This window comes from Maylandia zebra, linkage group LG6 (assembly GCF_041146795.1).
Source record: "Maylandia zebra isolate NMK-2024a linkage group LG6, Mzebra_GT3a, whole genome shotgun sequence".
Lineage (NCBI taxonomy): Eukaryota > Metazoa > Chordata > Actinopteri > Cichliformes > Cichlidae > Maylandia > Maylandia zebra.
Window position 1 is genome coordinate 11770607 of NC_135172.1, and position 25627 is coordinate 11796233.

General features: G+C 39.2%; 1 long non-coding RNA gene across 1 annotated transcript; it reads right to left on the reverse strand.

Annotated features, from left to right (window-relative positions):
- Positions 1-1909: 1909 nt before the first annotated feature.
- Positions 1910-25232, reverse strand: LOC112432200 (uncharacterized). Its single transcript, XR_013098866.1, has 4 exons — positions 25212-25232; positions 2685-2789; positions 2328-2540; positions 1910-2242 (listed from the first exon to the last, which is right to left on the reverse strand). It is a non-coding gene; the product is annotated as an uncharacterized LOC112432200 (long non-coding RNA).
- Between the last annotated feature and the right edge of the window lie 395 nt (positions 25233-25627).

The window sequence follows — 25627 nt, forward strand, 5'->3', positions numbered from 1 at the left end:
TACTCACAAAACATGAGTTTTAATTGAGGCCTGACTGCAGGCAGACCCTCCAGTCCTCATATTCAGTTAAATAATAAAACATTTATTTGACTTTGAGTAGTTTTCAGTTTAAATATTATATTTTCTTAGGTTAGGGTGTCATTCTAAATGTGTGTTTAAGATTTCGTTGTTAGTTATTCTCAGGTTTTTCCTGTCCTCCTATGTCTGTGTTTCTGTTGTTGCCCATATTTACTCAGTTTTATCTTTGTGTTTACTTTGGCCTGTTAAATTTGTGTTTCAGTCTCAGTGTTATGTTCCTGTTTTATTTTGGTAGTCTCTTGTGTTGTGTTCAGTTTTGCTTCCCTTGTCATTAGTCTGACTTATTTCACATGTGCCTTGTTTTTCCCAGCTTCCCAGTGTTCCTTGTCACGTTGCTGGTTCCTCATGTTGAGTGTGCGTCTCTGTTAGTGAGTATTTGTGTCTCTGCCTGCCATGCAACTGTGGTGGATCATAAATTTGATTAGTTTTGAAGTTGTACATCTCTGTTCCTTACATTTCATGTCATGCCCTTATTAATGTTTTATTTGTTGCTTTGACTGTTTTCGAATAGAATATGCAGTGGGAATATAGAGGGAGATAAGTAGTGAAAGTTTTGCCTGGGTTGATTGTGCATCGATCCATTGTTAATGCCTCAGGGCTCCAGTAGGTGGGTTCGCGCGCTTCCTCCTTCACTCAATACAGACGAGTGAGAGTGAGAGCTGCGTGTCTGTGCCTTTCTTTCACCTCTCCTCACTATTTCCCCTGTTTAAGGTAACTGTCATGCACAAATCTATATAAATGTGTGTTACTGTTGATTATTACATTGTTATCATTGTTCATTGTAGCGGAAGATGTGAATTGCGGACTATTTTGCTGAGAAGTTCCAGTTAATCTCTGTTGCTGCGTATGCTAGTTTTCGCTATTACTTCGCCATATTGTGTGAAGATTTTTCTGTTACGATCTGTATAAGTTAACTACTGAAAGACATGCAGTACTTAAAGTATTATTTCATTGCTGTGGAAAGTTAGTGACTGTGTCAGCTAACATGTGCGAGTTAAAAATATGTTTTTGTCTAATGCTACAGTTCATGTTATCTAAAGTATTCTCATCAGCTAATGCAGCGAACAATAGTGACTTAGTTTGGATACAGTTGTCCTGAGACTGAGTGCATCCATAAGAATATTGTTTTGGTTGTATTGCTTCTGAAACTCAATACAGACAAGTGAGAGTGAGAGCTGCGTGTCTGTGCCGTTCTTTCACCTCTCCTCACTATTTCCCCTGTTTAAGGGCACAACACAATCAGCCCATGATACCTTATCCAGTGGGACTGTGAAACACTATTGCATTTGAGGCATTTGGCCATCATTCTGGTACAAATGAATCTTGATTCATTTGTCCAAATATTTCATTTTTCCAGAACATTTTAGTAAATAAACATGAAATACTTGAAATAAACTCCGGATCTTTCTTTGCTTAATGTATCTTGCTATCAGATATCCAGTTCCCTTTTGAGCCTCTGAAAATGGGGGACCGTATAAATATGATTGTATTTCCTGAACCATTTAAGTAATTCTTTTATTAAAATGCCTCAATTGAAGATGAAAGTTGTTACAAAAATTATTTCTTTGTCGAAAAACTCATTTGTATATAATTTTAAAACTATTATATTAAATCAAGCAAAATGCCAGTTTTTACTTTTGATATTTTAACTATAGTTATTTTTCATAGCATTTACATGCTTTTAATTAAGAACAAACTTTTCATTGTAAGGGAATATTTTAACATTGTTATATAACCGAGAAAGATCTGAATAGTTCTAGCGCTACTGCTCATATTGAAATATTAATGAGTAAAGTCTGCTGACTGAGGAGTTTAGATTTACCTGTGACAATCAAAAAGACTCCAGGCAAATCAGACTGTGTCCATCCTTCATGATCTTTGTTGAATCTGAATGTGTATCCTCCTGAGTCATTCTTCTTCAGGTTGTTGATGGTCAGGATGTGTTGGTTCTTCATGTTGTCCTGATACTCCACACCACCTGCAGCCTCAATCAGCTCTTCAACTTCCACTTTATCTTTTCTCCATTTTTTACTCCAACATTTAAACTCTGGCTTCATGTTATCAGGATGTGAGTATTCACTTGTGATGTTCACTGAAGATCCTTCCAGAGCACAGATTCTCCTGCTGACATAATTCACTCTCCAGCAGTTTTTATCCTGAACACCTGACATATAGATGGAAGATTTAAAGTTGTTTGATTGGTCTGTGTTTCATTATTAGTTGAAAAGAAAAACAGATTTGACACTTACAAACTTTTTTAGATTGAAGATGTGTGTGACCTTTAACTCCACAAGAGAATGTGTCTGTTGAAGAGTTATGAGTTGAAAAATGTTGATTCTCATGATAGTTTATTTTGTTGTGATACCACATGTAGACAGCTTGATGGTCAGTCAGATTACAGCTGTTGTTACAGGTCAGTGTGACAAATCCCAAGGTGGAAGAAGCTCTCTGAACATAAACCTCTGTCGATCGAAGATAAATACACTTCTCGTCACTATTTGGATATAATCATGCGGCTCATTTAAGTCACATAATTGTGCAGTTTAAACGAATATGATATAAAGGTTTGGAGAAGTGTTTATACAATTTGTTTGTGGAAACTTCACCTCTAGGGTATGTGATGGAGCACGGCTCATCCACTGATGTCTGATTATAAGAACACATGTTTCCATAAGCATAAGTGACACTGAAGCATGTCTGTGTGATGGAATCTGGACAAAAAGAAATGAGATTTAATATTTTTACTGAGGTTATTTTTACAGTTTTTTGCTGAAGGGTTTGTAGGGACTATAAACATCATGACTCACCCACAGAGACTTCAGGGGCTCTGAGATGCTCGTAGCCTTTGACAGCACAGGAGTATGTGACTGCTTCCTCACTGCTGAGCAGCTCTTGGTACCAGGGAGACCAGTCCTCATAGAGAAACTCTCTGTTCTTGTACCAGATGTAGGCTGCAGGCTTTTCAGTCAGAGGACAGCTGCTGCTGCACATCAGTGTTACTGTCTGTCCCTCTGTGGCAGGAATCACCTTTACCTGCAGCTCTGAGAGGATGATGGAGAACAACTTATACAATGATGTCATTTGGAAAGTAATTCATGAGTAAAAGTCACTGTACCTGCAACAACTTGAAGAGTAATTCTGTTTAGCCAACAGTTTCCTGCACTGTCTGCAGTCTTCATACAGCAGTAAGCGTTTGCATCACTCTCTCTTAGATCATTGATGGTTAAAGTTGGGATTTTCTCTTCAGACATGTTGTACGTTACACGTTGTCCATCCACAGAGAGCTCACTCTGAACATACTTGTAACCATCCCAGTCTATAGTGAACCATTTTCTGCTTGAAGTCAGATGTTGATGTGAGCAGTGCAGATCCACTGATGAACCTTTGAAAGCACAGATCCTGGTTTCTCCTCCATTAACATCTTTAACAGAAGGGAGTTAATAAATGTTTTTATCTTATTAATATGTCTTTGTTATTAATTACTTAATAATTTTCAGTACTTTACATTAGAAACTAATCTAAACTAAAATTCCTCATCTGTAAATATTACAAGATCTTTTTCTTAAGTTAATATTAACTAACGATTTTTACATAAGAACTCATAAATAATCTCTGATACCTGAAATGTAAAAGATGAGACCCACAAGCAGACGACCAGCATCTCTCAACTCCATTGTTGTTTTAGTCCAGACTTTGAGCGTAAAGCTGACAGTAAAAGCTCAAACCAAAAGATACAAAGTGAGTCATCAGACAAACTAAGCAGTACTCTTTATCAGAGCGAGGGGTGGGCTGCTAGTTCATATTCTTTGGTTTCACATATCTTGCATCTTTGAAACTAAAAGTAAACTTGCTTCCTCTTCCTTTGAATCGTTTGCATCCTTAAATGCTTTGTTGTAGCATGAATATTATTTTAATCTACATCAGTTCAATTCCTCAATAATAATGCTTTTAATTTATTTACTTGCTGCATGCAGTTGTGTTTTGAATGCATTAAATATTCAGTTTATTAAATATAAGTTGTTGAACAGAAAGGTGTGGAGGTGATAAACTGCTGAGCATATCTCAGTATGACAATTTGTAATAAACACAGCTGGAGCGATTCAGACTTTAATCTACTGTGACTATATTTTGTTTTAAAAAATATGAAACAATGAGCTATGGGGAACAATTGATTAAAAATATCTGAAATGTGTTTGAACTCTCAGACTGAATTGTATTTTCCATTTCTATAAACATTTATTTATGAAGCACTTTTAACAGAAACTCATTTTCACTTTCCTATCGTTAATCACACAATAATATTCTGTAACTAATTGGACCTGAAAGTCGTGATCTATGAATCATACAGTATTAACTCATCCTGTCGTTCATAAGTAAAGTTACTCCTGTTCTTATATCAGGATTCATGTATATTATATATAAAAACACCCAGCACGCCCCTGCGGGCGGTTTATCCTTCAAGCTCGGGTCCTCTACCAGAGGCCTGGGAGCTTGAGGGTCCTGCGCAGTATCTTAGCTGTTCCCAGGACTGCGCTCTTCTGGACAGAGATCTCCGATGTTGTTCCCGGGATCTGCTGGAGCCACTCGCCTAGCTTGGGAGTCACCGCACCTAGTGCTCCGATTACCACGGGGACCACCGTTACCTTCACCCTCCACATCCTCTCGAGCTCTTCTCTGAGCCCTTGGTATTTCTCCAGCTTCTCGTGTTCCTTCTTCCTGATATTGCTGTCATTGGGAACCGCTACATCGATCACTACGGCCGTCTTCTTCTGTTTGTCTACCACCACTATGTCCGGTTGGTTAGCCACCACCATTTTGTCCGTCTGTATCTGGAAGTCCCACAGGATCTTAGCTCGGTCATTCTCCACCACCCTTGGGGGCATCTCCCATTTTGACCTCGGGACTTCCAGGTTATACTCGGCACAGATGTTCCTGTACACTATGCCGGCCACTTGGTTATGGCGTTCCATGTATGCCTTGCCTGCTAGCATCTTGCACCCTGCTGTTATGTGCTGGATTGTCTCTGGGGCATCTTTACACAGCCTGCACCTGGGGTCTTGCCTGGTGTGATAGACCCCAGCCTCTATGGATCTTGTGCTCAGAGCTTGTTCTTGTGCTGCCATGATTAGTGCCTCTGTGCTGTCTCTCAGTCCAGCTTTGTCCAGCCACTGGTAGGATTTCTGGATATCAGCCACCTCCTCTATCTGCGGGTGGTACATACCGTGCAGGGACCTGTCCTTCCATGATGGTTCCTCGTCTCCCTCCTCTTTCTTGGGTTTCTGCTGCCTGAGGTATTCACTGAGCACTCGGTCAGTTGGGGCCATCTTCCCAATGTATTCTTGGATGTTCGTTGTCTCATCCTGGACTGTGGTGCTGACACTCACCAGTCCCCGGCCCCCTTCCTTCCGCTTAGCGTACAGCCTCAGGGTGCTGGACTTGGGGTGAAACCCTCCATGCATGGTAAGGAGCTTTCTTGTCTTTATGTCAGTGGCTTCTATCTCCTCCTTTGGCCAGCCTATTACCCCAGCAGGGTACCTGATCACGGGCAGGGCGTACGTGTTGATGGCCCGGATCTTGTTCTTACCATTCAGCTGACTCCTCAGGACTTGCCTGACCCTCTGCAGGTACTTGGTGGTTGCAGCTTTTCTAGTGGCCTCTTCATGGTTCCCATTCGCCTGCGGGATCCCCAAGTACTTGTAACTGTCCTCTATGTCTGCAATGTTGCCTTCTGGTAGTTCAATCCCCTCAGTTCTGACTACCTTCCCTCTCTTCGTTAATGATCTCATTAATATATATATATATATTAGAAAGAGGAGGGAGACGAGGAACCATCATGGAAGGACAGGCCCCTGCACGGTATGTACCACCGGCAGATAGAGGAGGTGGCTGATATCCAGAAATCCTACCAGTGGCTGGACAAAGCTGGACTGAAAGACAGCACAGAGGCACTAATCATGGCAGCACAAGAACAAGCTCTGAGCACAAGATCCATAGAGGCTGGGGTCTATCACACCAGGCAAGACCCCAGGTGCAGGCTGTGTAAAGAAGCCCCAGAGACAATCCAGCACATAACAGCAGGGTGCAAGATGCTAGCAGGCAAGGCATACATGGAATGCCATAACCAAGTGGCCGGCATAGTGTACAGGAACATCTGTGCCGAGTATAACCTGGAAGTCCCGAGGTCAAAATGGGAGATGCCCCCAAGGGTGGTGGAGAATGACCGAGCTAAGATCCTGTGGGACTTCCAGATACAGACGGACAAAATGGTGGTGGCTAACCAACCGGACATAGTGGTGGTAGACAAACAGAAGAAGACGGCCGTAGTGATCGATGTAGCGGTTCCGAATGACAGCAATATCAGGAAGAAGGAACACGAGAAGCTGGAGAAATACCAAGGGCTCAGAGAAGAGCTCGAGAGGATGTGGAGGGTGAAGATAACGGTGGACCCCGTGGTAATCGGAGCACTAGGTGCGGTGACTCCCAAGCTAGGCGAGTGGCTCCAGCAGATCCCGGGAACAACATCGGAGATCTCTGTCCAGAAGAGCGCAGTCCTGGGAACAGCTAAGATACTGCGTAGGACCCTCAAGCTCCCAGGCCTCTGGTAGAGGACCCGAGCTTGAAGGATAAACCGCCCGCAGGGGCGTGCTTGGTGTTTTATATATATATATATATATATATATATATATATATATATATGATTATGTAGCCTGTCTCTAGTTACTTTCTTTAAGGGTAACCATATGCAACCAGTGTTTGAGTTGTCTGATTGAATTGTATTCTGGCTTTGAAGAGGTGATATTAATGTTATTGTTGCAGCCCTGTAGTGGTTTAACTTGTCACTTGTCCTGTCGTATTCTTGTTCGTTTAATGTCACTGCTAAGTGTGGCTCTACAGTCAAAACGTCTGCCAGTCTTTAGCCTTTTTTAGCCGCACCCAGAAGGAAAAATAGGATTTGAACCATAGAGGTAAACACTGGTGACAAGAATTTTGTTTTAAATTCACTCTGTTTTTGTTTTTGTTTTTTGGTCTTACTGTGCTGCATGAAACACTATCATATATAAATAATTAACATATAAAAGTCATATATATCATGTATTACTTTTATAAAATAAGTACTTTACTTGTTGCTGTGTCAACTTTAAGATAAATCCAGACAATTTTGGGTGACTTCTTGAAGTTGGTTAGCAGTTCAGGCCATGTCCACCAGAGGACACCATTATAACTCTTCATCTCAGCAACATTTTCTATTGTTCTCTGCCTACTTCTTTTCAAGTTCACAGACAAGATAAGTTAGGTATAAATATCTGTAGTTATTTCATTATCTTATGTTGCAGATTTTAAAAAAAATGGTTGATCTTTATTTTTGTTTAAATAATTGGGCCCCACAACGTAAAAGGACCCAATTTTACTTGTATTTGTTTTCTGTCATTTGCATACAGTTACAGTGGTGGATGCCCAAAGTTTGGAAAAATAAATTTAACATATATACAAATGATCCCTGTAAGCCAAACGTTCAGGCTTCAGACTTTATTGCCTTTGTTTTTCTTTTCTTTATTAAGGTTATCAGTTTCACTTCTCGAACAAATCGTAACAATTTGAATTTTTACAGGTAATTTTTAACAAATCATGGTCTACTTTCAAGTAGTCAGAGCCTTCAGTGAATTTTACAGTAAAACATAAATAACAGCTTCAATACTTCATATGTATTGTGTATGTATATTGTTCTATGCAGTATCTTCCATTACTGCTCCTAGAACTGCACGCTTCTGTACAGAGACCCTTGATGTTCTGCCTGGAATCTGCTGAAGCCACTCATCCTGATTTGGGGTGGCAGCTCCTCATGCTTCTATTACTACTAAGACAATTTGGACTTTACCTCCAGTTGGTCCTTAAGCCCCTGGTACTCCTTGATTTCATTGTGTTTCTGATTTCTGATCTTGCTGTTAGCTAGAATTGACACATTTATCCAACTATGGTCCTCTCGTCCTTGCAAACCACAAATTGGTCTGGTTAGTTATATATTATATATATCATATTATTATATTATGTTATATATATTCTGTATAATTTTGTCTTTATATGACCCTACACCCTCCTGAGAACTAGCTGTGGCGAGAATAAGGCACGGCGGGACCACGGAGTATCATTCGGATATGTACATCTCAACACAACACACCCAAACCCCTGAATCCCCGTGTTTTAACTAGGCGGGCGTGATTAAGGATGCCGTGCAGGTGCATCCGCCCTCCCTTCACGGCACCGCAGACCACGCCCCACCACACCAGCCTATTCATTTATGGCCTCTGTAATGGACATTTGTTTTTGGTCACATTCACAATATATGGAAACACAAGTCCATTTTATTTATAAAAAAATGTGTGAAAACAGAATGACAAGTTGCTAATACAATGACATGAGTGACATGTGTGATCACTCCAGCTTTACATGTTCTCTCCTCTGCCTGTTCCTGTAAAAATAGCAAAAATTAAAAACAAAAAAAAAAAAACCCTGACCCTAAGAGCAATCATGTGTCCCGTTGGTGCCATTCTAGATTGCTGGTCAGAAAGATTTCTGGTGCCAGTAAGCAAAGAGACAATGCCCCGAGATAGATTCATTTTAATTATGCAACACCTTCAATTTGATGACAAGGACACGCGGGCAGAACGGGTGAAAACAGATAAATTTGAGGCAATCTCTGACATCTGGACACGCTTCAATGAGAACTGTGCTAAGAGTTTCATTCCAGGAGAACACATGACCATAGATGAACAGCTTTTCCCTACCAAGGTTCGGTGTCCATTCACACAGTATATCGCAACCAAGCCAGACAAATTTGGGATCAAGTTCTGGATGGCCACGGATCTGGAGACCAAATATGTCTGCAGTGCATCTACTTGGGAAAGGACCCCAGTCGTCAGAAGGAAGAGAGGCTGGCAGAGAACGTGGTCATGAAACTAGTGGAGCTGTTTTTGGATGATGGGAGAAACGTCACAACGGACAATTCCTTCACTTCACTGTCGCTGTCGCACAGACTACTGCAGCGCAAAACAACGTTACTTGTGCCAAGTAACGTTGTTTTGTGGACTTTATTCACCGTGCCGGTGAATAAAGTCCGCCGTGAACTTCCTCAAATTGCAAAAGACACTGCACAGCGAGAGGAATTCTCCACTTCAGTGCTTAGAAGTGGCGGTGTCTCCTTCACAATTTATGGACCTAAAAAAACCAAGACTGTGTGTGTTCTTAGTTCCATGCACTAAGATGTGACGATCAGTGACGGCAGAAAGAGGAAACCCAAAGCAATAAGAAACTATAACCACATGAAGGTATGCGAATGTGTGTATAATTTTACATCAGTGCTACAATGTTTTCTGATGTGTGCTATACAGGCCTATAGAAAAAACATATACTCATGACTCTCTCTCTCTTCTTTTACAGTGTGGTGTAGACGTGTTGGACCAAATGGCACGCATGTATTCTGTAAGAGCAGCAACACGCAGGTGACCAGTAGCGGTTTTCTACAATATGCTGAACCTGGCGGTGGTGAATGCCTACATTTTGTATAAGGCATGCACAGGGCGGACAGGCAAAAGAAGATTGTTTCTGAGTCTTCTAGCTAAGGAACTTTGTTGCCGATTCAAGCAGCACAAGAAAATATTAGCACAGAGTGTGTGTGTGTGTGTGTGTGTGTGTGTGTGTGTGTGTGTGTGTGTGTGTGTGTATATACACCGTGTATACAGAAGGTACTCAAGGCCTTTTACAGCACAGGAGAACTTGTCTGTTGAATAGCTTTGAAATGAAAATTGTTGATTCTTGTAATTTCTGCTTTCTGAGATGATAAATATAGTTTTAATGAGTCACTTTGACATAATGTATGTAATTTTATTTTTGGTGTTTGGTGTTAAGAAAAAGGAGTAATTAAATATGGCTTGCTAATACATGTATTAATAAAGGTAATATGTGAGCTTTATATTTTTTGAAGAAAAATGAGATCAAACTAATATATTAGAGGTTTGGTGGAAGATGTTTGCTTATTTGTGAAAACTTCACCTCTGGGATATGTGATGGAGCACGGCTCATCTACTGATGTCTGCCTGTAAGAACATATTTTCTCTTTAGCATAGGTCACACTAAAGCAGGTTGCTGTGATGGAACCTAGAAACAAAGAAGTGATCCTGATTGTAATGATTTGCTGTATGACCCATTCTGTTTGTTTTGTAGCAACCATAAACATCATGACTCACCCACAGAGACTTCAGAGGCTCTGAGATCTTTGTAGCCTTTGACAGCACAGGAGTATGTGACTGCTTCCTCACTGCTGAGCAGCTCTTGGTAAAAGTGTGTTTGCATCACTCTCTCTCAGGTCATTGATGGTTAAAGTTGGGTTTTTCTCTTCAGACATGTTGTACGTTACACCAGGGCCGGCCCGTGGCATAGGCCGTATAGGCAAATGCTAAGGGCGCCGTCCATCAGGGGGCGCCACGCCAGTGCCACAAATGTTGAAAAAAAAAAAAGTTGGTACTATTATTTCTAAATGCAAAAAATAATCCCACGTTAATTAAAATGCAAAGTAAAGCTTATTTAATAGAAATATTATTTGTTACAACATTACACTACACTGCTGATGTAGGGGGGCGCCACCTAAAATCTTGCCTAGGGCGCCAGATTGGTTAGGGCCGTTTCTGCGTTACACGTACAGAGAGCTCACTCTGAACTTACTTGTAACCATCCGAGTGTACAGTGAACCATTTTCTGCTTGAACTCAGATGTTGATGTGATCAGTGCAGATCCACTGATGGACCTCTGAGACCACAGTAATAGTAATTAATTAGTTAATTAATTAATTAATTAATCCAGCATAAATTCAGATTATTAATTTACTAAATATGTAATGAGTAAGTAACGTAAACCTTACTTAATAATCACTTATAGCTAAGATGTACAAGATGAAACCCAGAAAAGTTTAATGAGCATCTTTCAAAAGATTCATCTTCATCTTCGAAGCATAAAGTTCACAAAATCAAAGAAAGGGAAAAGAAAAGACATAAGAGTCAAAGAAGAAATCTCAGCCTTTTACTGGTGGGAATTTTAAATGTTGATTATCACCTTAGTAAATATACATTACTTTTTAAAAATTTGTGTTATGATTTTAACGGTTCTTCCTCTCAACTGATGTGGTAGTGATAGTCAGTTTTGCCAGGAGATGGCAGCGTAGCTTAAGTAAGTGTTGCTAAAACCAGTCGAGATATTCATGAATAAATTTAAGTGAAGCTTTGAGCTCCTTTTACCCCTTAGCTGCAGGTGCATCTACGAAAAACATGAGTTTGAATTCTTTACTGGTAACTGGTCAAGGTGTGAGCTTTACCTCAAAGTCAAGGTCACCAGGAAGTTTAAAAAATAAATTAATACAGATTTTATACAGCTTATTCTTCTGTGATTTGTGAGTACAGAGGAAATGTATACTGACTGTGACATCATCATTTGACTGTTGCATTCCTTCTCTTTTCTTTTTGTCTCGTTCCTCATTCTCACTCCAGCAGTTTCAAAAGGCATCCAAGTCACTGAAATTTTCCCTTAAGCTGTGCAATAAAAAGAACCTTTAATACAACCAGACCATCAAGAATATATTAGGTGCAGCTGAGATGATGGTGATGATGAACCAGTTCTGAGTCCTCTGAGTCTGGGATCAAGATTTTTACCTTCTGTTCCATCCACAATAATGTACAAAGTGATAATACCTAAAATAGAACATTTATTAGAACTGAACACATTTATTTGTGTCCAGTGAAAAGTTCCTGGATTTTAGTACGCCTGATTTCAGACAATTTACTGGTTTGCTTGCCTTTATATGAAGCTAAATCTGACAAAGTTTTGAGGCTTCCTCTTATTTGGTGTGAGAGAGCCTGACAGAGACAGAGTGTCTCAAGTTCAAGAGCTGCTAAGTCTTTAAATATCTTAGTTTCAGTTCCTATAAGGAACTGCATCATCGCAGAGGAATTTTGGCCAACCCTTCTTTACAGCATTGCTTCAGTTTGCAGACATGTTTTTATGCACATCCCTCTTAATGACTCAACACAGTTTTTCCATCAGGCTAAGGTAAATGGCCTGCATTTGTATAGCGCTTTTCTAGTCCATAGGACCCCAAAGCGCTTTACACTACATTCAGTCATTCACCCATTCACACACAGGCGATAGCAAGCTACATTGTAGCCACAGCTGCCCTGGGGCGCACTGACAGAGGCGAGGCTGCCGGACACAGGCGCCACCGGGCCCTCTGACCACCACCAGTAGGCAAACACGGGGTTAGTATCTTGCCCAAGGACATTTGGCATGCAGCCAGGATGCAGCCTGGGATCGAACCACCGACCTTCTGATTAGTGGCTGACCTGCTCTGCCACCTGAGCTACAGCCACCCCTAAGGTCTGGAAAGACTGGACTGGACCATTGCAACACTTTGATTCTTTTCTTTTTAAGCCATTCTGTTGAAGATTTGCTGATGAGCTTGGGTTCACTGTCCTTTGTATGACTCATTTTACTCTAGGCTTTAGCTGTCAGACAGAGGACTTTAAAATATTTTAGAGTCAAATGTGAGGGCCATGGCCACCTCAGTGACTGGAAGGTCACTGAGCTCCGATACACATATTATGAATATACTTCATTTTGTTTGATTATTTATTTGAATCAAGTTTAAATCACGTTGTCGTTGGTTTAGGACGCCTTAGCTGCACAGCAGCTTGTGACAATCAGAAGCCACACCTTAGCTATTAAGAGTGGCTCATGGTCAAAGTTCCCATTCATTTTACCTGAATCCCTGAATATCTCACTTCATAATCATTTATTTTCTTAATACATTAATTTCAACTTCCTGTGTCTCTTCCTCACTTTTTTATTGGGATTGTTGTCCCTACAAAAGCACCCCACTGTGACTGTGAGGGCTTGTTAGTAGTTGTTACTGATTGTGCTGCTGACAGTGCAGTGACAGCAGCCCCAACAGCTAACATACCGATTCTTTTGATTTTACTATTTTTTCTTTTTGTTTTTTGTTTTCTCTTAACTTGTCAACTCTTATCCTTTCTCATTTCTTCAAAATTAAATTCTGTTCTTCAAGGTGCGTATCGCAGATACGTGAAGGCCCGGGTGCCTTAAGATATATGGCGTAGCAGCAGTTCAGCTGCCCAGTTCAGCCCTGGTGTCCTGGTTCTGTGTAGGCAAAACTGCCCATATCATCAGCCCTCGTTCAGTGTATATGACTTGTGTGCTTAATTAGTTTGAGATGCTCTCCAAATGTGGTGCTGTTCATTATTTGTATTGACCATATTTGTTCAGTCTTTTTCTAATTGCACTTAGATGAATATTAATATTTAACATGCTAACTGAGGCCTTTGGAGTCTTGTAGTTCCTGGGGGGATTTGCAGTTTCTCTGAGCCTTATGTGGTCTGACTGGGGTGAATTGTCTGGGACGTCTACCCCTATGAAGATTGGCAACTGTTTTGAATGTTTTTCACTTGTCATCTTTGTTTCATCTTTCTCATTGTATAATGATGGACTTCAAATTGTGTGAAGAAAACACTTTAGTGTTAAAGAGTCCAAATCTGGTACTTAAATACAATTGAGAGGTCATACAGAACAAATCATGTCAAACAGTGAATCTGCTCTTTACTTAAATAGTTCATTCCTACCTGAAAGGCTGAAAAAAGATTTTAATTTTGTGAGTCTTTCTCCAGACAAACTGCATTCAAAGCAGCTCAGTTAAACATGTGACATGGCTACATATTATTATATGTTCATCAAAAACCTGACAGTGCTGACAATGAAAGCAGAGACAGGGGACAGTGTTAGTGGTTATTTTGTGGTACAGACAAAAACCTAACAGAAGACAAACCTGCGGACACAATGGCTTTGATGTTTTTATTAGTGACACCCAAAGCACACAAAGTAATACAATGTCTAACAAAGTTATCAAAAATAGCACCCTTTAAGTGGGTGATCAGTAAATGCACACTCGTGGGCTTTTGGACATAGCAGAATTTTTAAACGGTTGCGTCATTTTTTGCAGGTTTTTGTGACAGACGTACATCATTACCAAATATGTTTTAATTCAAAAGCTTGAGAATTTCTACTTGAGCTTTTCAATTTCAATTGATTTCAATTTCTACTTATTTCTACCTTTATTTTATATTCCAGTGAAGAAAGTGTAACCCACAGACAGATCCAGATGCTGCAGTTTCTCTGCTGTGATGGTAAAGTAATATCACTGGAGTTGAAATCATCATGGTAACAAACGTTTCTTTATTGAGCATACAGTGGCTCAATGGTGGAGTAGAGGTCAGCTGTGTGGTTCTCACTGAAGTCCAGTCTGCTGTAGTGATGATCATCCAGCTCTGCTGACTGAGCTGAGATGTTTTCATACATGGAGTCAACGTTCATCTGAGGAGACGAGACAGTTCTTATAAATTTATATCAAACTGCATCAATAACTCATAGCTGGTTGTTTGTTGTTTGTTACATTGTCACTGTACTGCACTGTCACTGAGATTCTCAAATAGAACCTGTCTGACAAACTGAAACAAGTTAAGAGACCTAACCCCCCCAAAAAACAACCTCTAAAGAACTTCAGGTCTCAATTGTGTCAATTAAGGTCAGAGGTCATGATATAACAATGAGAAACAGACGGGACAAAAATGGCAATGAACTCAAAAATTATTTTTCCTGTCAGTGGTAAACATCACGACTGTTCAATGTCCAATCAATTACAAATCTAGTTGAAGATGATATTAATGTAATGTGTGGTAAGGATTGCTGATGTATATCTGACTTATTTGATACAATGATGAACATGAACATCGGGTGTAGGTAGGGACACTGAAAAGAATGCTACAGTTGGTTACTCAGAAAAAGGCAGACATATAATAAGTTTAAGCTTTTTTCCAGAATAAATGATCGTGTGAGGAAAAAAGGAAAGATGAGGGGATGTTTTTCTAACACAGCAGAATTATTTGAATCTTATTTCGTACCTGCTGCACTGATTCTGACATTTCTCCTCTTGGAGACTGACTGGAAGTCTTCTTTTTTCGGTTGCATAAAAGAAACAAATCAGTGAATGGGTAAAACATTTCACATCACACTTTAAACATAACTGGTCTTAGAGATAACACAGTAACGTTCACCTGATCCACCAGCAGACAGTGAGAAGTATTAAAACCAGCAGAGCTGCAGAAACTCCTGCAGCTGCTGGTGTCCATGTTCCTGTGATACTTTGGACAGTGAGAGTCTTTGGAGCAGAGCTGATATCTTTGTTGGTTTTCACAGCACAGGAGTAGCTTCCTGCATCCTCCCTGCTGACTGGGTCTAGGATCAGATGTTTGTTCTGGTTCTCTCTCGGGGTCAGAGGTCGACTGTTCAAGTACCAAATGTAGTTTGTGTTGTCAGTCAGAGGACAGCTGGTGCTGCAGGTCAGTGTGACTCTCTGACCCTCTGTCACCACTGCAGAAGGACTCATCTTCACTCTCAGTTCTGAAAAACACTCAGACTAGGCAAGGCAAGGCAAGTTTATTTGTATAGCACAATTCAACAACAAGGTGATTCAAAGTGCTTTACAGAGACATTAGAAACAAGAACAAATAAAAAGCATGATTTAAAATTGATTAAAACAAGCAAATAAACTAACTAACTAATTAACAAACAAACAAACAAAACAGTATATAAAATCAAAACAGATTAAATCAGAACAGTAGATAAAATCAGTAGTTAAATGTAAGTTTTGAAATTTAAGCTTAAATTGTGGATTTGGTGCTTTATTCAAATGCAGCTGAGAACAGGTGAGTCTTCAACCTGGATTTAAATAAACTGAGTGTTTCAGCTGATCTGAGGCTTTCTGGGAGTTTGTTGGGAGATGATGAACACATTTTCCACCAGTTCATCTCTGTCATGTCAAATAAATTAAGAAATAAAAATGAAGTTTCAAAGTGCAGTTTGTCCAGAACTTCACCTCTGGGATATGTGATGGAGCAGGACTCGTCCACTGATGTCTGCTGAGAAGAACACATTCTCCCTTTAGCATAGGTCACACTGAAGCAGGTCTCTGTGATGGAACCTGAGAAAAATCAACAACTTCCAGTAAATTCATTAGAGTCTGAAGAGTAAAGTGTTTGTGTTTAACATCTCATAACATGATGAGGAGGTGTCCATCATGACTCACCCACAGAGACTTCAGGGGCTCTGAGATGCTCGTAGCCTTTGACAGCACAGGAGTATGTGACTGCTTCCTCACTGCTGAGCAGCTCTTGGTACCAGGGAGACCAGTCCTCATAGAGAAACTCTCTGTTCTTGTACCAGATGTAGGCTGCAGGCTTTTCAGTCAGAGGACAGCTGCTGCTGCACATCAGTGTTACTGTCTGTCCCTCTGTGGCAGGAATCACCTTTACCTGCAGCTCTGAGAGGTCACATGACCAACATGAATACACTGATCATTCATAAACTCATTCATTTATGATGCATTTGTAAAAAGAACTGTACCTGTAACTAGGAGATGAATTCCACTTTGTTGACACTTTGATCTGTGAGCAGTTTTAATGCAGCAGTAAAAATTTCCATCTCTCTCTGTCAGATTATTGATTGTTAGAGTGAAATTACTCTCTGCTGACATGCTGTACTTTACATGTGTTTCATCTGTGGAGAGTTCAATCTTGGAGACAGTCAAGTGTCCAGTGTACCAGCCATTTCTTGCAGTGGGATGTTGATGTGAGCAGGGCAGATTCACTGATGAACCTTTCAAGGCACAGATGCTGTTTGGTTTTCCCTGAACACCTTTAACACAACATGTGATTAGAAAACATGGTGAACATTTATGCTAACTTTCTTTTCTGTGCTAATCTGTGATGACAGCATGTTACACTGAAAAAAAGGGGATTGGTCATCTCTTGGATTTATGTAAGCATCTTGCGTGTATTTAACACAATTGCCTTATGCTTTAAAGTTAAGTGTAACTATATAGTGTAGAAACTACATGACATGTAGAGAGGGTAGATTAAATTGTTCATATCATGTTCGAGTGAACTAAGTCAGTAATATAGCGATGTTGAATCTTGCGACACCGCAAGGGATTTCAGTCTTGTGCGCTTTGGATCGTGGTTTCAGGAAGGCATCCATCTCAGTCAAGTCGAGCAGCCACCTCTACTTTTTTGGTATACCGAAAAAAGTAAATTGGGTGGTTGTTACATTAAAAAAGTCTAACTTGTAATTTGAACACAAAAATTTCATGTTTCTATCTTGAACGTAACTAAATCATGTAGGATCTGTACAAAATTCAACAACTTGTTCAGATGACGTGACACAATCTAGTAAGAGTGGTTAGTTGCTGGACTCATGAAATTCACAAGATTGCAAAAGATTTCAAACTGCAGGAAAATCACTGGAGTTATAAGAGGCAGATACACACACACACCACGTGTATGCTATCGCTATTTATTCTATTTATTGTGGTTTAACCTGTCAAGGACAAAAACATACGAAAAATTCTGCATCAAGCCTTGAAATCATAGCTTTCCTACTTTTGTTAAGCCTGGCTTTGTAGCATGGGGGTTAGTGCTGTTGCCTTACAGTAAAAAGGTCCTGGGTTTAAATCCCCAATCTGGCTTGCAGTGGTTTCTCTCTAGGTATTCTAGTTTCCTCCCACAGTTAAAAGTCAAAAGAGTTAGGTTAGGTTAATTGGTGAATCTAAATTACCCATGAATGTAAGTGAAAATTGTTGTTTGTCTCTATGTGATAGACTGGTGAGCTGTCCAGGGTGTACCCTGCCTCCTGTAACCTATCACTTCAGGGTTATGCCCCAGCCCCTCTGCAACCATGGATAAAGATAGGAGGAAGTTGTAGATCCATTTCATTTTTATGCTAACCAGACTCTAGACTTTGTTGAACATTATGTAATATGAAGACAGCATGTAGTATTTAAGTGACCAAGTAGTATTGGGGTAAATGTTATTGAATAGTGTTGAAATAAAATGACAACATTGCGAAGGATTAAAATATTCCAAAAGCTCACCTTACTTCATCTAAACATGTTTCAATCACGTTTTATCAACACAAAATGCACAGGTTTATTGAATATGAGTAAGTTGTGTTGATTTAACTCAGTTGTTTAAGTTTCTGCCAAAGCAAAACAGTTGTGTGCAACCAATGTCCACTATTGAATTAAGTAAACCCAATGTGGCCTTTTTTTCAGTGAGAAGGATCACAATCTGGTGCTTTTATACGCTGGAGAATTCAGAACACTAGAACAAGTAAAAATCCTGTTAACTGGGAATCTCCTGTTTTCTGAAATGAACTTTTTACATCTTTTATCTACATTCCTGACACATCATTACTTACTTGTCATGAAGAGAAACAAATTATTCCTACCTGAGAGACACAGAATGAAACCCATAAACAAACATCCAGTTTCTGGCAACAACATGGCTGCTGCAGATTTTTACTTCTAATCAGAAAAAGTTGGCTATATGAATATTTTCAAGGCCTGATTACTACCACTGCTCATATCTAACTTGATAAAATATCAGAAGCATTAATCAATCAACATCCATCTAAGAGGAAATGTTAAATTCAGAGTATTTCTGCAGACAAACTGCGTTCAGCTTTAACACAATCACTTCCTCATTTATCTATCATTTCTTCAGATACAAAGAGACATAGTGTAGAACTGATGTATTGCTGCAGGTATTCAACATCACACTGGATATATATTAATGCAATTCTTATAAATGTTTTACTCTATAGAACACATTGACTTTAATTATTTAAACTAAACTAAGTCTATAAAGCTGCAAATTTTGTAGAAATGATCCTGCTCTGCTGATTGAGCCGAGTTGTTTTTATACATAAGATGAGAAATCATCTGAGTAGACAAGACAGTTTTTATAAATTTATATTAAACCTGCTATCATCATACTCCACATGATCTGCAAACTCAGTCAGCTGTTCAGCTTCCCCCACAGCATTTCTCTTGACTTTAAAAGTGGAATTCTGATTCTTTGTACCAACATTTAGACTTTATCTGATTGTAGTCAGATAAGCTTTATTCTTCTACCTTATTCTAGTTGCTCCGACCATTGCTGGTTAACTACTCCCTCAGTTTTCAGCAGATTTTCACCATTCAAATTTTCAACTGTTCTGCTCTTTCTGCTAAAATGGCCTGTATTTATATGTGTATAGCGCTTTACTAGTCCCTAAGGACCCCAAAGCGCTTTACACAACCAGTCATCCACCCATTCACACACACGTTCACACACTGGTGATGGCAAGCTACATTGTAGCCACAGCTACACCTCTTTTCAGCAGAATTTTTACTTCTTTTCAGTACAAATCTCAATCTCTTCCGCTCTTTTCAGCTCAATTTTCTGTTTCTTCTGCTCTTTTCAGCAGAATTTTGAGCTTTTTCACCTTTTATCAGTGATAATTGTTTTTGTCATTATATCTTTGGTTGGCATCAGAACTGGTTTGGCTCAGTGGGTTTAATATAATATGAGACCCGGGGGCGAAAGTTCGAATCCCACACGTGTTCGCCCGCTTGCATGTGCTCAGCTTTCTCGATAATCTTCACTGTACCCTTTCAAATGCAAGCAGTTTAGCTTTTACAACTCTTTTCAGCAGAAAGTTCTGCTTCCTCTGTTGTTTTCAGCAGTTTCCACTACAAACTAAACACAGTTGAACAGCAGCAAAATCACTTCCTTCTTTATTTCTTATGGTTCCTGTTGTTTGACTCTTTGTTGCAGTCTTGAATTCTTACTTCACATTTTAAAGTTTAAGTTGCTGTTTAGACTCTTTGCTTTCTCTTTATCTCTGTTTTAGAAATGAGCTCTCTGTAATGTAGGGCATGTGGGTTTCAGTGTGAGTAGCTTTAGTCATCTCCCCCCACCTGTGTTTCCATCTGTTGCCTCCCCCTGTCTTGCTCTATGTTTGTGCACTGGACACTTTTGCTTCCTTGTCTCGTACATTTTGTCACGTGGTTCTCTTATTTGCTAATCATAACATGACTAGTTTTGTAAAGATTAGATTTTTAGTGAAGAGTGTCTGTCAGTATTCAGAGGACAGTGTTTCTCAGTCAGAACACATATGAAACCACAAGGACAAATTCAAACAGTAACCACATTTATTGCCGTAAATGTCATTACAATTTCTTTGGAAAGCTATGAGGGATGTAAAAGTGACTTCACGTGGTTTTGGGATATGGTGCATAAAAGAAATGTTGAGAAAATGTCACTCAGCTGTTCTCAAACACAAATTGTTGTGATCGTCATCTTTCAGTTGTGACATATGTTTCAATAGCATACATTTTATAACGGAAAAGTTCAAGAACAATTTCTGTTGTAATTTATGTTCCAGAGTATGAAAACCACTGGCAGATCCACCAAATGTGGTGTCGCTGCTGTGTTGTGGAAGCTATCAGAGAAAAGGGCCCTTTAAATCACTATGGTAACAAAGTTACTTTAGTGAGCAGGCAGTGGGTCAATATTGCAGTAGAGATCAGTTGTGTGGGTCATAGGTAGGTGCACTCTGCAATAATGAGTTGGGATGTTTTCATATATTGGATCAGGGTTCACCTGAGGAGGAAGACAAACAACATACTGTGTTATAGGTCATTTTTCTCCTCATTTAAATATTTTTACTTTATTTGCAGGTGATACTCTGACCAGCAGGTTTGTGAGGTGACAAAATATAAAGTATAAAATCTGTGAAATTCCTTTGCTATAACAATTATAAGTAAGTAAAGTAGAACAAACAAATAGATAAGTAGATTGTGTCGCTCATTAAAATGCAATAAGAAAAAAGAAATACATTGATAAAATGAATCTGAAATTAAAATGATTGAATTCAGATAAATAAAGTGTACATTTAAGCTGTGTTTATATATATTCATAACGGGGATGAACTTCACAGTAAAGTTAGGCTCTTGATGACTGCTTTCAACTGCTGTTTTTTCCAGGGTTGACTAGTTGTAGAGCATCCATTTTTAAAAATGAAAAAAATAAATAAAAAATAAAAACAATCAAACAAAAGTGTCAGAAGCCAATTCTAAACAACTGCAGATAGCAAGACCATCATTTCAAACAGCTGTATATAAGTGTAAGTATATTTTTTTCATGTGTGACCACTTTGCCTAGGCCTCGAGGAAGACCTAAACTGTCACCCTCAGATGAGAGGAAATTAGTTAGGATGTTCAGGAATAACCCAGAAACCACCAAAAATCAAGCCAGCCATAACCTGGAAACTGCTGGAACACTGTCCACAGTGAAAACATGTTTTACACTGTAATGGACTCAGAGGATACTGACAAGAAAGAGCTCCTGCCTCAAAATTAACCCCTTTAAGCTTAACCGAAAATTGTAGCTTCCCATATCTAAACGCCATTTTTTTTTCTGGAGAACAATTTTGTCGTCAAATGAGACAAAAATTGAGCTATAAATAAAGCAGCCTTACATTAAGCTTTATAGGCTTTTCAAAGCCCCAGCCTCAACCCTATTGGAAATTTGTGGAGTATGCTTAAAAGCCAGGAACACGACAGGAATCCAACAAATGAAGATGAATTCCACTTATATAAAGATAAGTAGTCAAATATACAACCAGAAATATGCCAGACTGTTGTTGATCTTTACTAAAAATGTCTGGCTAAGCTGCAACCCGCTAAAGGACATTTGAACAAATATTATTGGGAGATATGTATCTATTTGAAGCTGTTTGTAAAATCTAAAGTCTAAAATAAATGCACTTAGGTGTTTTATAAACTTAATTAAAACACTTTATTCCTGCAATAATACCACGCTTGAAAAACAACAGTTGAAAAAAACCCCAAATTGCTTTGACATTCATGCCCACAATAAATGTATATATACTTAAAATACCTGATTAAATGATAATTATTGCTAATTATGATAATGATTATAAATAAAAAAGTAAAATAGAATAGAGTTATGTGAACAAAAAATAAGGTTGACAATGGGGATTTTTTTTTTCCAATTTCAGCAGCATTGTTTGTGTCTTGTTTTGTACCTGCTGTTTGTTGCCCAGTGTTGCACTTCTTGAAGGCTGGTTTGAAATCCTCTTTTTTCTGATTTGTAAAAAAAGAGCAAATATATATATGTATATATATACATACACACACACACACACACACACACACACACACACACACACACACACACACACACACACACACACACACACATGTGTATATATACACAACTAAAACAATATCAGATGAATACTATTGATCTGAATGAGATCACACTTTTGCTCACCTAACACACCAGCAGACAATGAAAGGTATTAAAACCAGCAGAGCTGCAGAAACTCCTGCAGCTGCTGGTGTCCATGTTCCTGTGATACTTTGGACAGTGAGAGTCTTTGGAGCAGAGCTGATATCTTTGTTGGTTTTCACAGCACAGGAGTAGCTTCCTGCATCCTCCCTGCTGACTGGGTCTAGGATCAGATGTTTGTTCTGGTTCTCTCTCGGGGTCAGAGGTCGACTGTTCAAGTACCAAATGTAGTTTGTGTTGTCAGTCTGAGGACAGCTGGTGCTGCAGGTCAGTGTGACTCTCTGACCCTCTGTCACCACTGCAGAAGGACTCATCTTCACTCTCAGCTCTAAAAGCAAAAATTTAGGGTGAGTGTTATTTTTTTCTGTGCAAACTTATATTTGTATTCCACTACTGTTTTTTTATGTGACTTTAAATGTTTTTCTATTAAACTAAAATATGAAAATATTTTGAAATGAGACCTTTATGTTGACAAAAAATAAATAAATTAAAAAAGCATGTTCAATTATCCAGACAATGTGTTGTTCCAAGTGTTTCCCTTCTGTTTCCACAGTCAGTCATGTCCCCATTACTATTTCCCTCTGGTCCCCATGTCAAGCCTGTGTTTATCATAATTCCTGTTTCATTTTGACAGCCCCTCATCCTGTGTTCATTGTGTTCAGTTTTGCTTCCCCCATCATAGGGGTCAGGAACCTTTAACACCCAAAGAGCCATTTGGACATGATTTCCACGCAAACAAAAACACTGGGAGCTGCAAATAATTTTTGACGTCTAAAATGAAGATAACACTGAATATATTGTTATTTTACCTGTATGCTTTGTGTAAACAACTAAGCTGTGTTGCTTAAATCTATGAAGTGCTACAGAGAAAATTACTTTTTTATTTATGTAATTAACACATTTTGAACTCTTAAGGAAATATAACAAAAGGAAAGACACCCAACTGAACTAAAATGATCCAGTAAACAAAAACTGTTGTCAGCCGCCACCCTTATATCTCCTTTGGGCTTTTGGAGCCTTGACCTGACTTTTAAAAAAATAATTTGAAAAAAAGCACTATGCTGCTAAAAGATGAAAAATAGATATTTACAAAATTCAGCCTAAATATGTATTTTACCTGGTTAATGTGTGTGGCGGGGCGTGGTCTGCAGCGCCGCTGCAGGGGAGGCGGTCGCACCTGAGCGGCACCCGCGAGTGTGACGCTTATTTTGAGCAATCAAAAAATAATAGAATATAATTTTATATTTATATTTCAATATCACAATAATCTTCCAATTTAGAACTACAAGTTAAAAAAAAGAACTAACATTAATGAAATACACTTCAGCTAATTACTTAAAAAAATAATTTATTTTCCCAAACCACGCAGAGCTGCACTAAAAGGACTAAAGAACCGCATGCGGCTCCGGAGCCGCAGGTTGCCGACCCCTTCCCAATCCTGTTAGTCAGTATTAGATCGAGTCGTATTCAGCAAATAAAGTTTGCTTCCTTTGGTTTATTCCCCTATATTGTTTCTGAGTCCTGTGTTTGGGTCCTGCCTTGGCTGCTGCACAGCTGTACATGACAGCTGTAGATCAAACAAAATAACAGTATCCAGGTTGATCAAACCTGAACCATAAACACCCAAAGTGAAAATTGCAACAGGCATGTGAATACATCTTATAGAAAGTAAAAGGCATTTCTCCTGCATAATAAGTACTATTTTCTACAATATTAAATGCAATTTTTCTGAAAACGTATGAATTCAGTTTTAAATACAGGCCTTTTCCTTGTAATGATGATTTGTAGTGTGACGTTGCCAGTTTCACCCAAACTGAATATTTCTTCCACCTCTGCTCCTGTTCAGACATTAATGAGTAAAGTCTGCTGACTGAGGAGTTTAAATTTACCTGTGACAATCAAAAAGACTCCAGGCAGATCAGACTGTGTCCATCCTTCATGATCTTTGTTGAATCTGAATGTGTATCCTCCTGAGTCATTCTTCTTCAGGTTGTTGATGGTCAGGATGTGTTGGTTCTTCATGTTGTCCTGATACTCCACACCACCTGCAGCCTCAATCAGCTCTTCAACTTCCACTTTATCTTTTCTCCATTTTTTACTCCAACATTTGAACTCTGGCTTCATGTTATCAGGATGTGAGTATTCACTTGTGATGTTGACTGAAGATCCTTCCAGAGCACAGATTCTCCTGCTGACATAATTCACTCTCCAGCAGTTTTTATCCTGAACACCTGAAATATAAATGGAAGATTTAAAGTTGTTTGATTTTTTGTATTTCATTATTAGTTGGCAAAATATATTTAACACTTACAAGCTTCCTTAGATTGAAGACGTTTGTGGTCTTTAACTGCACAAGAGAATGTGTCTGTTGAAGAGTTATGAGTTGAAAAATGTTGATTTTCATGATAGTTTCTTTTGTTGTGATACCACATGTAGACAGCTTGATGGTCAGTCAGATTACAGCTGGTGCTGCAGGTCAGTGTGACAAACCCTGAAGTGGAAGAAATTCTTTGAACATAAACCTCTGTTGAGAAAGGATAAACAAACTTCTTGTCACTATATTTGATATAATCACACAACTTATTTAATCATATATTATTTAGTTAAATGAATATGACATAAACTTCACCTCTGGGGTATGTGATGGTGCACGGCTCATCCACTGATGTCTGTTTATAAGAACAAATGTTTCCATAAGCATAAGTGAGACTGAAGCATGTCTGTGTGATGGAATCTGAAAAAAAATGTTAAATATGTTAAATATTTGTACTGAGGTCATTTTCACAGGGTTTAGCTGGAGAGTCTGTAGCAACAACAGTCATGACTCACCCACAGAGACTTGAGGGGTTCTGAGATGCTCGTAGCCTTTGACAGCACAGGAGTATGTGACTGCTTCCTCACTGCTGAGCAGCTCTTGGTACCAGGGAGACCAGTCCTCATAGAGAAACTCTCTGTTCTTGTACCAGATGTAGGCTGCAGGCTTTTCAGTCAGAGGACAGCTGCTGCTGCACATCAGTGTTACTGTCTGTCCCTCTGTGGCAGGAATCACCTTTACCTGCAGCTCTGAGAGGATGATGGAGAACAACTTATACAAGGATGTCATTTGGAAAGTAAGTAATAAGTAAAAGTCACTGTACCTGCAACAACTTGGAGAGTAATTCTGTTGAACCAACAGCGTCCTGGATTCTCTGCAGTCTTCATACAGCAGTAAGCGTTTGCATCACTCTCTCTTAGATCATTGATGG